The sequence below is a fragment of the Saccopteryx bilineata genome, chromosome X (genome assembly GCF_036850765.1).
Source record: "Saccopteryx bilineata isolate mSacBil1 chromosome X, mSacBil1_pri_phased_curated, whole genome shotgun sequence".
NCBI classification, from domain to species: domain Eukaryota; kingdom Metazoa; phylum Chordata; class Mammalia; order Chiroptera; family Emballonuridae; genus Saccopteryx; species Saccopteryx bilineata.
Window position 1 is genome coordinate 33,983,840 of NC_089502.1, and position 13,656 is coordinate 33,997,495.

Below are 13,656 nucleotides of genomic sequence, written 5' to 3' on the forward strand. Positions count from 1 at the left end.
TTCATATGCCTATTGGCCATCTGTATGTCCTCTTTGGAGAAGTGTCTATTCATCTCTTTTGCCCATTTTTGGATTGGGTTGTTTGTCTTCCTGGTGTTGAGTTTTACAAGTTCTTTATAAATTTTGGTTATTAACCCCTTATCAGACATATTGTCAAATATGTTCTCCCATTGTGTAGTTTGTCTTTTTATTCTGTTCTTATTGTCTTTAGCTGTGCAAAAGCTTTTTAGTTTGATATAGTCCCATTTGTTTATCCTGTCTTTTATTTCACTTCCCCGTGGAGATAAATCAGCAAATATATTGCTCCGAGAGATGTCCGAGAGCTTACTGCCTATGTTTTCTTCTAAGATGCTTATGGTTTCACGGCCTACATTTAAGTCTTTTATCCATTTTGAGTTTATTTTTGTGAGTGGTGTAAGCTGGTGATCTAGTTTCATTTTTTTGCAGGTAGCTGTCCAATTTTCCCAACACCATTTGTTAAAGAGGCTGTCTTTACTCCATTGTATTTCCTTACCTCCTTTGTCAAATATCAGTTGTCCATAGAACTGTGGGTTTATTTCTGGGTTCTCTGTTCTGTTCCATTGATCTATATGCATTGGCTGATTCTTGTATGTGCCCTGCCCAGGATCGAACCCACAACTTTGGTGTGTTGAGACGATGCTCTAACCAACTAAGCTACCTGGCCAGGGCTCATTTGTCATTTCTTTACAGGACAGAAAGAACAGCTATCAAAGCTAATTCTATATTATTCTCTTGATCTATATCAAATATATATAGATCATAATAATATTCAAAGATGAATAGCTTATTACCATTTATGATATATCATTCTTTTGTGATTTTAATAGTAATATACATGTAGTTTTACAAGTTTGATGATGATGTCATAGGGACTCTTCTCCAATAGTTGTACTAGCCATTCACCTCTTCTGAATCATATTGTTGTCACATTCACTCCTGATGACACAGGTAAGCAGGTCAGGATTCAGCAAGCAATGGCTTCATGTGCTGTTTGCCAGCTGCTTTTGACTGTGTTCTGTGAATCAGCAGTTGGGGGAGAGACACATGAGGGGACCAGGAGAGAGAGGGTAGTCAGCACCATTAATCCTTTATGACCTCATTAATCTGCCACCTCTGATTTAGAAAAAAAATCATTAAGTAGAAAACCAAGTCATTGACTGATCATGAGAGCTTTGGGGGAAGATTTGAAATTTAAAGGCTAGAGAAGATTTGGATCAGCCACAGTGGGCCATTTTCCAGGTACTCAGATAAGGATCAGGCATTTCTTTTATTAACTTTATTAACTTTAACAGGGTGACATTGATCAATTAGAGTACATAGGTTTCAGGTAAACATTTCTATAGCATTTGAACTGTTGATTATGCTGTATACCCATCAACCAAAGTCAAATCATTTTCTGGCCAGGGACTCAGATATGAATGAACGAAACAATAGCTAGTGTTTCAGCTCCGAGCCCAGCCATTATTATTATTGTATTGCTCGATGGCTCTTTCTTCCAACTTGGATCTGAGTGATATTTTACAGTTTCTGAAGGCAAAATCTACTCTGAGAATGTATATTTACTAACAATTATTAAGTTTTATTCCATAGACTCTAGAAACAATCCTAGCTAGGAAGACATATCACTTTTAGAAACTGAAATCAAGGCCCTGGTCAGTGAACAGAGTATCAGCCCGGCATGCAGATGTCCTTGGTTTGATTCCCGGTCAGAGTACACAGGAAAAGCGACCATCTGCTTCTCTCCTCTTCCATTCTCTCCCTCTTCCCCTCCCACAGGCTCATCAGCCCCAGGTGCTGAGGAAAGCTCGGTTGGTCTGAACGTCAGGTTCAGGAGCTGAGGATAGCTCAATTGATTCGAGCATCAGCCCCAGTCAGGGCTTGTCTGGTGGATCCTGGTCGGGGCACATGTGGGAGTCTGTCTCACTATCTCCCCTCCTCTCACTTAAAAAAAAAAAGAAAGAAACTGAAATAACATTATTTGGGTTTATGTGTACCCTTCTAAAATAACTCAAGATGATGTGTACATCAAAGGGCAAAGAGGATGTAAGTATTACCTTTATAGAGCCCAGCTGTGTTCAGGCTTGTTTGAACCTATTTAGAGGCCCGAGGAGGGTAAGCTGTGACAGGATGCACCAGATGAATGTTCCTCATAGGGAGGAAAAAATCCTTTTCTTCCACCTCTTTTAAGTTCTAATGGGGCCTTGTAAATTAGGCTGGCTAAAGACAAATTAACAAGAGAAAGATAAATTTATGAACATGCACTAGTACACATTGGAGCATGCTGTGATGAGTAACTCAAAGGGGTGGTTAGAACTTGGGCGTATAAACCATTCTAGGTTAAGGAAATAGGGGGGTTGGGGCTTCTAGGTTGGGGAGACTGGTTATGGGAAGGTGACCAGGAAAAGGATGCTAAACAAGGGTTGTTTAGTTAAGTTCACAATAGCCAAGACATGGAAACAACCGAGGTGTCTATCTATGGAGGAATGGGTAATGAAAATGTGGTATGTATATATTCAATGGAATATTATTTAGTTGTGGAAAAGAAGGAAATCCTACCACCCGCAAAAATATGGATGAGGCCTGAGGTCATTATGCTAAGAAAGTAAGTCTAATACTGGATGATCTTACTCTATGTGGAATCTAAGAAAAGCAAACTCATAGAAACAGAGTAGATTGGTGGTTTCCAGGGACAGGGAAGGAAAAATGGGTGAAGGTGGTCCAAGGGTACAAACTACCAGTTAAACCAGGGGTCCCCAAACTATGGCCCGCAGGCCGCATGCAGCCCCCTGAGGCCATTTATCTGGCCCCCGCCGCACTTCCGGAAGGGCACCACTTTCATTGGTGGTCAGTGAGAGGAGCATAGTTCGCATTGAAATACTGGTCAGTTTGTTGATTTAAATTTACTTGTTCTTTATTTTAAATATTGTATTTGTTCCTGTTTTTTTTTTTTTTTTTTACTTTAAAATAAGATATGTGCAGTGTGCATAGGGATTTGTTCATAGTTTTTTTATAGTCCGGACCTCCAACGGTCTGAGGGACAGTGAACTGGCCCCCTGTGTAAAAAGTTTGGGGAACCCTGAGTTATATAATGAATTAGTTCTGTGGTTGTAATGTACAGCATGGTGACTGTGGTTAATGACACTATACTGTATACTTGAAAAAAGTTATTGTGATGTGGTGGGTGCATTACCTAACCTTACTGTGGTAATCATTTCACAATATATACATATATCAAACCATGTACACTTATTTTGTAAGTTTAATTCACTTAATACAGATGTATACATTTGTAATGATGATCATTACAGAAAAATGAAGAATTCAGAAACTGACTATAAATTCAAGAAGAGCTGCAAAAACAGAAACATAAAATCAAAGGCCTTGGAACAGAACTCCAGCAACATCAAACCAAGGTAATGAAACCACATAGATTATTTTACTCCTATCACACTGAGTTCAACAGAAAAATGTGACCAAAAGCAAACTTACCAGCAATTACACATTTTAGTTTCAATAACTCAGTACAATTTTCCAAAACAATATCAATTTCATGTGGGGGAAAAACCCATTAATTTCTTAAATTGCCCCAAATGTTGTGGAAGCAATACTTTTGAGAGAAAATTTTTATGGTAATTTTTAAAATGAGTCCACAGTACTTCTTTTCAAAATGAAAATCATCAATAATTTTAGTAATTCCAAAAGCTTTCTGCACTTCTTTGAAACTCAACTACAATCATTTCAAAAAAGAAAACTTTATATATCTACCCACATTATCTAGGACAAAAAGATCCCATTACAGTCAGTCCCAGGTTATGAACAAGATAGGTTCTATAGGTTTGTTCTTAGGTTGAATTTGCTTTTATTTCTTAGGTTGAATTTGTATGGAACTTGGAACAGGTACATTTGCCTATTTAATGCAATTTAGACAGGTGTTTGTTTTAACACTATCCTTATTTTTACCTTTCTGTGTATATCAATACCTAAATATTTTCAAACCTACAGTACCTATCTTATTCATAACGCGGGAACTGCTTGTATGCATTTAAAAGGGAGTCTTTATTAGGAGGTCTAAACTTTAGAAGTAATTAAGTAGTCTCCTCAAGTCATTTGTCTTGAGGGAATATGAAGAAAGTAGTGATTAATTCTTCTGTGGACCTCTGCAGTCTTGACTACCATCATTTTAAAACCTGTGATCTTTACATTCCCACCTGCATTGTCTTTGACAAAACTCCCATGGATCTTAAAATGATGGTCTACACTTACAGCTGGGGAAGTACTGGCCTCGGATAGCTTCTATTTGGAGGGAATGCACAGAATGTGAAGACTGTATATTAATATAATGGATGCTCAGTAGGTGTTTGTTTCTTAAATTGGTCTATGTCTCCTATTCTACTAAAAAGTTATGTCAAAACTCGACAGTGAACTCCAAATAACCCAGTCTGGTGGCCTTTTCCTTAGTCTCATTCTGGTTCACTGTACCTATAATATTAGATAATTTCTTTCCAGTAAAGCTTTTATTTTTTTTAAATCCTCCTACTATCCTTTTTACATCTCAGAATTAAGCCAGGCTCCCTCCCCTTGAGGGAAAGCCCTACTGGGGTATGACAGATGGCATACATTCATGAGAAACTAGTCCCCTACATCAGAAAGGGCAATGAATTACCTATAAGAACTGTATTCAAATCCTAATCATGCTTCAAATGAAATATGTGACATTTAATTAGTCGCTTGAACTTTTAAAATTTGTCTCCTCCTCTATAATTAGTGAGACGAAGCTACTTACCCTGCCAACATTACAGGATTATTAAGAGAATCAAAAATTTAAAAAAAATATATATATATATTTTGTATTTTTCTGAAGCTAGAAACGGGGAGAGACAGACAGACTCCCGCATGAGCCCGACCGGGATCCACCCGGCACGCCCACCAGGGGGCGACGCTCTGCCCGCCAGGGGGTAATGCTCTGCCCCTCTGGGGCATCGCTCTGTCGTGACCAGAGTCATTCTAGCACCTGAGGCAGAGGTCATAGATCCATCCTCAGCGCCTGGGCAAACTTTGCTCCAATGGAGCCTCGGCTGCGGGAGGAGAAGAAAGAGACAGAGAGGAAGGAGAGGGGGAGGGGTGGAGAAGCAGATGGGCGCCTCTCCTGTGTGCCCTGGCCAGGAATCGAACCCGGGACTTCTGCACGCCATGCCGACGCTCTACCACTGAGCCAACCGGCCAGGGCCAGAAAAAATTTTTGATAAACTTTATTCCTATGCAAGTTGATTTTACTGATTATTAATTGCTTATAATAAGAAAACAACTTAGTCACTATTGTACCAAAACAGACTTTCTTAGAAATCAAACCATGACTTTGTATTATCCATATTTTAACTAGTCTCTTAGGCCTGAAGGATGTAGAGTAAATTCTTTGTATATGTTTATCATAAAATCTAGGCTTTCATCATTTGTAGTAGTATTTTGCAGGGCCTTTGAGGAGAATGCCAATGGTACTCAGAACTGGAGTGTAAGCAGATGTAGTAATTATGTAGTATTTGAAATGCTCACCAAACACTTATATGTTTTGGTAAGGCATTGAATGCTGATACACTACTCAGTAGTGTATAATCTATAAAAAACCATAAACATCACTTACTATGCATTCTGGGATGCATATTCTATTAAAGGCATTTGAACATTGGATCATTTATATTACAAGAACATGGACTTGCAGATTGATCATAAGTGCCAGGACCTTCTCCACCACAGGCACAGGCAGGTGGAGGGTCAACTCCACCCCCACCAGCTCTACCAACACCATCTTTACCTGTAGGAATTGTTCTTTTTCCTTCAACCATTTTAACCATACAAAATGGCAGACTGGGTCCACCGCCATGGCATTTATTCAGGGCTATCCTGCTCCGGATCACCACCTGCTCTAACTTAGGAAATGAAGCAGTAATAAATGTGTAAGCCTGGACGTACTGACTCTTAAACTATGTGACTTGTTTCTCCATAAAGAGAATCAAATGGTCAAAAGCAAAAAGAATTTTTTAGAGAGACAGAGATGGAGGAACAGACAGGAAGGGTGAGAAATGAGAAGCATCAACTCATAGTTGTAGCACTTTAGTTGTTCATTGAATGCTTCTCATATGTGCCTTGACCAAAGGGCTCCAGCTGAGTCAGTGACCCCTTGCTCAAGCCAGCAACCTTTGGGCTCAAGCCAGCGACCATGGGGTCATATCTGTGGTCCCATGCTCAAACCGGAGACTCCGTGCTCAAGCCTGAGACCTCAAAGGTTTGAACCTGGGTCCTCAGTATCACAGGCCAATGCTCTATCCACTGCACGCCCACCTGGTCAGGCCAAAGGCAAAATTTTGACTAGAGGTTTTTGCAATCTTCTAGTCACTAGGTGTCATTAGTATGCAAATTACTGCAAAGCTGGGTATACGAATGGTGCTAAATTAGAGACTATGACTGCTGACAATTACCATCTTATGTGCCTCTTTCAGTACAATCTCTCAATAATCAAAAAACTCCACAAAGAATATGAAATTCATGTATAAGGCAAACAGGAAACAATACATCATGTAAGGATAATGGTATTAGATTCCTAAGGCTACCATAACAAATTACCACAAACTGGGAGGTTTGTAATGACAAAAATTTCTCTCTCTCAGTTCTGGAGACAAAAGTTCACAATCAAGGTATTGGTAAGGCCAGACTCCCTAAAGGCTCTACCGCACAAACACTTCCTTGCATTTTCTAGCTTCCAGTGCTTTTGGGACTCCTTGGATCATGGCCACATATCTGTGTTCTGTCTTCAGTTTGCCTTCTCCTCCTACTGTCTGTATATAACCCCCCTTCTGCCGTAAGGGCATATATGTGGTTGCATTTATGGCTGACACAACTGACTTTTACATGTTAATCTTATATTCTGCACTTTGCTAAGTGAGTTTATACTCCATGTATTAGAATTGTGCCACCTACAAAAAGATTTTCCAGTTTGGATATCTTATATTTCATTCTCTTACCTAAATGCTCTGGCTAGAACTTCTAGTAATATCTTAAAGTGACAGTAACGGGCATCCTGTCTTATTCCTGATTTGATTGGGAAAGAGTTCAGTCTTTCACCATTGAGTATTACATTAGCTGTGCCTTTGCACATATAACCTTTATCATGTTGAGGAAGCTGCTTTCTGTTCCTATTGAGTATTATCAAGAAACGGTATTGGATTTTTTCAAGTGGTTATTCTGCAGCAATTAAAATGATCATGTGGTTTTTCACGTTCATTCTATTTACATGTGTATCACAATGATTAATTTTCTTATGTTGATCTACCCTGCATTTCTGGGATAAATCTCACTTGTGCCTGGTATATAATCTTATATGTGCTTGAGTTAAGTTTCCTAATATTTTGTTGAGGATTTTTATCTGTATATTCACACAAGATATTGGTCTATAGTTTCCTTGTGTCATTTTTGTCTAGTTCTGCTATCAGGATAATGTTGATCTCAAAGAATGTCTTGCGATGACTGATAGTAAATTTTATGAATCAACATGGCTAAGTTTGGCACCAAGATACTTATTCAAACATCAGTCTAAATGTGAAGGGGTTTTTCTTTAAAGAGAAACATTTCAATAAAGCAGGTTATTATGCATAATATGGGTGGGTTTTATTCAATTAGTTGAAAGCTTTAAGAGGAATAAAAAAGTTTGCACAAGGAAAGGGATTTCTACCTTCACAGTGCCTTAGAACTCCAGCTGCTGTCCTGGCCAGATAGCACAGTTGGTTAGAGCATCGTCCTGATATGCAAAGGTTGCTGGTTCAATCCCTGGTCAGAATACATATAGAAACAAATTGCTGATATGTCTGTCTGTCATTTCTTCTCTAAAAAAAAAAAAAAAAAAAAAAAAAAAAGGACATCAGAGAAATGGTGGTGTGAGGCAGAATCCCGATCTCTCCCCTTGAAATTTCAACAATTTCAAAAACTAAACACAGACTAAAAATCTCAGGAGCACCTGAAATATACACACACCAGATAAAGGTATGATTGGGTGAAAAGGCGGCTGAAGATATAATCCGCTCAGAAGGAAAAAAGACGGAGAACAGGGTATTTCACTTTCCTCACTGACCTGAGGAAGGGGCACTTTTGTTTGGAGCTAGGCAAAGTGGAGAGACTGAGATAGAGGGGAAGGAGCTGAGTTAGGGTGGGTGCCCAAACAAAAGAACACACCAGCTCTGCCTGAGATCACGGTCACTGGGCGAGTGCACAGGCAGTGGGCTCCATCTGAAATTGCCAGCACTGTGTGCCGGTGTGGGCCGGTGCGAGTGTCTTTGGGCATTGCTGGCTCCACCATCACCAGCGTTCAGCGTGTGCACTGGCCAGAATCCTTAGCCTGAGACTGCCTGCGCTGGGCGCCCGCGCTGGCCAGTGCAAGTGGTTCCACCTAGCATCACCCGTGCTGGGCACGTGCACAGGCCAGAGTGCATAGCCTGAGATTGCTGGCGCTGGGCACTTGCATGGGCTGATGTGAGTGTCTTTGTGCATTCCCGGCTCCACGATCACCGGCACTGAGTGTGCGCCTGGGCCAGAGTCCTTAGACTGAAAGTGCTTGTGCTGGACGCCTCTATGGATCTGTGCGAGTGTCTGCGTGCATTCCTGGCTTGGCTTGAGATCACAGGTGCTGGGCACCCTCACAGGCTGATGCAAGCATCTGTGTACACTGCTGTAATTGTGGAAGCTGGACCCACACGTGACCTACCACGGGCTCCCAAACAGCACGCGAGAAGCCCATGGAAGTTGAACCTGCGCACACGGAGGCCTGCTAGATCTGCCTGTTGGTCCATGGAATTTTGCCTGTGTGTAGGAGAAAGGCGTTTGATCTGCAGTCTGCACCCTGCCCTGCCTGCTCCTGCTGGTGGCGCTTATTGCCACTGCCTTGCCCAGAACTGTGCTTTGAGCGGTACAGGAAGAAGGACCTGGCTACGCATAGCTCCGCTTGCTGTGCAAACAGTGCCTGAAGCAGACCCCACAGCTAAGTCTGCAGGCTGCTAGCTTCAGTGTCAGGGACGTGGGGAGAAGCCCCTGGAGAACTGAGACTGCAATTGCTAGAGCCATAAAATTGCAAAGCCCTAACAAGTGCCGCATACCAATGAGACTGAGGCCCAGCTTACGTCATTTCCACAGGGGCACATCAGTAGTCCTCTGCCCAAGAGCCCCACAAAGGTAAAACTTGTAGTACAGCGCCACCTGCTGAAAAAAAGAAGTTACCTCTCAAAACCAGGAAAAATTTGTAATTTTTAAACACTTTCTGTAGTTTTTTTTTTTCTTTTTTCTCTTTCCTTTTTTTTCCTTTTGAACTTCATTACCCATAGTTGTTACATTTTTCATTCTTGTTTTTTTGTGAGTGTTTTATTTCTAAAACCTTTACTTCTTTTGTTTTGTTATTTTTTCTTTCTTTTTTCTTTCTTTTTCTTTGTTCCCTTTTCTTCTCCTTTCTCTCTCTCTTTTTATTTTTTTTCTCTCATCCAAACATCATTTATCATCAAATTATTATATTTTGTTTTTTGTGTTTTTTTTGTTTTGTTTTGTTTTTTTGCATTTTTCTGAAGCTGGAAACAGGGAGAGACAGTCAGACAGACTCCCGCATGCGCCCGACCGGGATCCACCCGGCACGCCCACCATGGGGCGACGCTCTGCCCACCAGGGGGCGATGCTCTGCCCATCCTGGGCGTCCCCATGTTGCGACCAGAGCCACTCTAGCACCTGAGGCAGAGGCCACAGAGCCATCTCCAGCGCCTGGGCCATCTTTGCTCCAATGGAGCCTTGGCTGTGGTAGGGGAAGAGAGAGACAGAGAGGAAGGCGTGGCGGAGGGGTGGAGAAACAAATGGGCGCTTCTCCTGTGTGCCCTGGCCGGGAATCGAACCCGGGTCCTCTGCACGCTAGGCCGATGCTCTACCGCTGAGCCAACTGTCCAGGGCTATTATATTTTGGACTCATATTTTTCTTTATGGTATTTTGCTTGCTTTTTACTTCCTTTTTTCTCTTTTTTTATTTTTCCAAAGTTCCTGCTCCTTGGTTTCTGTAGCTTTTGTTCCACTTACCATTATAAAATTTTCATTTTTCACTGTATTTTTTCAATTTTTATTTTATTTTTAATTATCTCTTATTATTGTTATTAACAATACCACTTTCAAATGCCATCAAAAAAATAAATCAAATATCATGGATATGAAAGAGATGTAGCTCACATAGATGATAAAAAATCTCTAGAAAAAAATTCAATTATTTGAAAAACTTGGAGGTAAATGACAGAGAATTCAAAATTGAATTCTAAAAATACTCAATGAAATACAAGGAAGCACTGAAAGGCAATTTAGTGAGCTCAAAAAACAATTTAATGCCTGACCTGTGGTGGCACAGTGGATAAAGAATCGACCTGGAATGCTGAGGTCACCAGTTCAATACCCTGCACTTGCCTGGTCTAAGGCACATATGCGAGTTGAAGCTTCCTGCTCCTCCCCCCTTTCTCTCTCTCTCTCTCTCTCTCTCTCTCCTCTCTAAAATGAATGAATAAATAAAAAATTTTTAAAAAATTTAATGAACAAAAAGAGTACTTCACCAAAGAAACTGAAACAATAAAAAGGAACCAAACTGAAAAGAAACTCAATACATGAACTGAAAAATGAGGTAACAAGCTTAGCTAATATAATAGGCCAGATAGAGGAGAGAATTAGTGACATAGAACACAGGCAACTAGAGATACTACAGAGAGAAGAGGAGAGAGATTCACAAACTTAAAAAAATTGAGAAAGCCCTATAAGAATTGTCTGACTTTATCAGAAAGAGCAATATAAGAATAACTGATATATCAGAAGGAGAGGAGAGACAAAAAGGAATGGAGAACATATTCAAACAAATAATCGATGAAAACTTCCCATGCCTGTGAAAAGAGAGCCTTGAATCCAAGAAGCAAACAGAACACCGAGTTATCTTAACCCAAACAGACCTACTCCAAGGCACAGCACATCATAATGAAATTATCACAAATTAATGACAAAAGAAAAAATCCTCAAGGCAGCTAGGGAAAAGAAGAATACAACATTTAAAGGAAGGCCCAATAGGCTATAATTGGATTTCCCAGCAGAAACTCTACAAGCCAGAATCCAATATTTAAAGTACTGAAAGAGAGGAACTTCCAGCCAAGAACACTACATCCATCAAAGCTATCCTTCAAATATGAGGGGAAATAAAAACATTCACAGATGAAGGAAATAATTACCAGAAAACCCCCACTTCAGGAAATACTAAAGTTTATCTGACCAGATACAAAGAACAAAACAAAATCACAAGTAAAAGTTCCAACAAGATCACAATAGAAAGAAGGATAATCTGTGACAACAAAAACAAATAAGAAGAGAGGACAAAGATCAGCAGTAGCAAAGGAGGATGGAGAACAGAAGCACTCATGAGACAATGGACTACAATGAACACGATATATATTTTTTAATTACCTGAAAATGGTAATCAGCCCTGAAAATACCATTGCTGAAACAGATAGCTTAAAAAAAGAAAAAAAAGAAGAAGGAAGTATGGAATACAACCAAACTAAAACAAATGACAGAAAAACAAAAGATAAGACCCAAACAAGAAACATACTTATCAGAAAGCAATATATAAGATGGCAATAGAAAACCTTCAAGTGTCAATAATTACATTAAATGTAAATGGACTTAACTCACCAATGAAAAGGCACAGAGTAGCAGAGTGGATCAAAAAGGAAAATCCAACTGTATGCTGCCTTCAAGAAACACATCTAAGCTATAAGGATAAAAACAGATTCAAAGTGAAAGGTTGGAAAAATGATTCTCCAAGCAAATAATATCCAAAGAAAAGCATGTATAGCCATACTCATATCTAACAATACTGACAACAAGACAACAAAGGTAGCCAGAGACAAAGATGGTCATTTCATAACTATAGAAAGGACATTGAATCAAGAATACATAACACTTCTTAATATATATGCACCAAATGAAGCAGCACCAAAGTATATAAGCCATATACTAACTGATCTAAAAATAAAAACCTACAAAAATACAATCATACTTGGAGATGTCAATACACCACTGGCGGCTCTAGATTGTTCATCCAAACAGAAAATCAATAAAAAAATATTGGCCTTAAACGAAACACTAGAACAATTGAATATGATAGATATCTACAGGACATTTCATTCCAAACAGTCAGAGAATACATTTTTCTCCAGTGTACATAGAACATTCTTAAGAATAGTCCATATGTTGGGCCACAAAACTAACATCAACAAATTCAGAAAGACTGAAATTATACCAAGCATATTGTCTGACCATAAAGCTTTGAAACTAGAATTCAACTTCAAAAAAGAAGTAAACAAACCCACAAAAATGAGAAAATTAAACAACATACTTCTAAAAAATGAGTGGGTCAAGTAAGAAATAAAAGCAGAGATCAAAAGATATATACAGACAAACAAAAATGACAACATGAAATGTCAAAATCTCTGGGATGCAGCAAAGGCAGTAATAAGTGGTAACTTCATATCACTACAGGCTAATATGTAAAAACAAGAGAGCCCAAGAAAACAACTTAACATCAAATTTTAAGGAACTATAAAAAGAAGAACAAAGGCAATCCAAAACCAGCAGAAGAAAGGAAATAATAAAAATTAGAGCAGGAATAAATGAAACAGAGAAGAGAAAAGTTATAGAAAAAAATCAATAAAAGAAGAAGCAGGTTCTTTGAAAAGATCAACAAAATTGACAAACCCTTGGCAAGACTCACTAAGAAAAAAAGAGAAAGGACTCATATAAACAAAATCCAAAATGAAAGAGGAGAAATTACCACAGATACCATAGATATACAAAGGATTATTGTAGAATACAAAGAAAAACTATATGCCACCAATTTAACAATCCAGAAGAAATTGATAAATTCCTAGAACAATATAATCTTCCTAGACTGAATCATGAAGAAGCAGAAAGCCTAGACAGACTCATAAGCAAGGAGGAAATAGAAACAACTATCAAAAATCTCCCAAAAAATAAAAGCCCAGGGCCAGACTGCTATACTGGTGAATTCTATCAAATATTCAAAGAAGATTTGGTTCCTATCCTTCTCAAAGTCTTCCAAAAAATTGAAGAAGAAGCAATACTTCCAAACACATTTTATGAGGCCAACATAACCCTCATTCCAAAACCTGATAAAGACAACACAAAAAAAGAAAACTACAGACCAATATCTCTAATGAATACAGATGCAAAAATCCTAAACAAAATACTAGCAAATAAAATACAACAACATATTAAAAAAATAATTCACCATGATCAAGTGAGATTCATCCCACAATCACAAGCATAGTTCAACATATGTAAAACGATTAGTGTAATACACCATATCAACAAAACAAAGAACAAAAATCATATGATCCTATTAATAGATGCAGAAGAGGCATTCAATAAAATACAACATCCTTTTATGTTTAAAATGCTCAACAAAATGGGTATAGAAGGAAAATATTTCAACATAATAAAGGCCATTTATGACAAACTATCAGCTAACATCATACTAAATAGTAAAAAACTGAAAACTTTTCATCTAAAATTAGA

At 38.9% G+C, this 13,656-nt stretch overlaps 1 long non-coding RNA gene across 2 annotated transcripts; it reads right to left on the reverse strand.

The window, feature by feature from the left end:
• Positions 1 to 466: 466 nt before the first annotated feature.
• Positions 467 to 9,267, reverse strand: LOC136317438 (uncharacterized). 2 transcript variants are annotated; one of them, XR_010727872.1, is made up of 3 exons: positions 9,183 to 9,267; positions 7,745 to 7,895; positions 467 to 1,036 (listed from the first exon to the last, which is right to left on the reverse strand). It is a non-coding gene; the product is annotated as an uncharacterized lncRNA (long non-coding RNA). The 2 variants fall into 2 exon arrangements; XR_010727871.1 differs by having other exon boundaries at positions 9,159 to 9,264.
• Between the last annotated feature and the right edge of the window lie 4,389 nt (positions 9,268 to 13,656).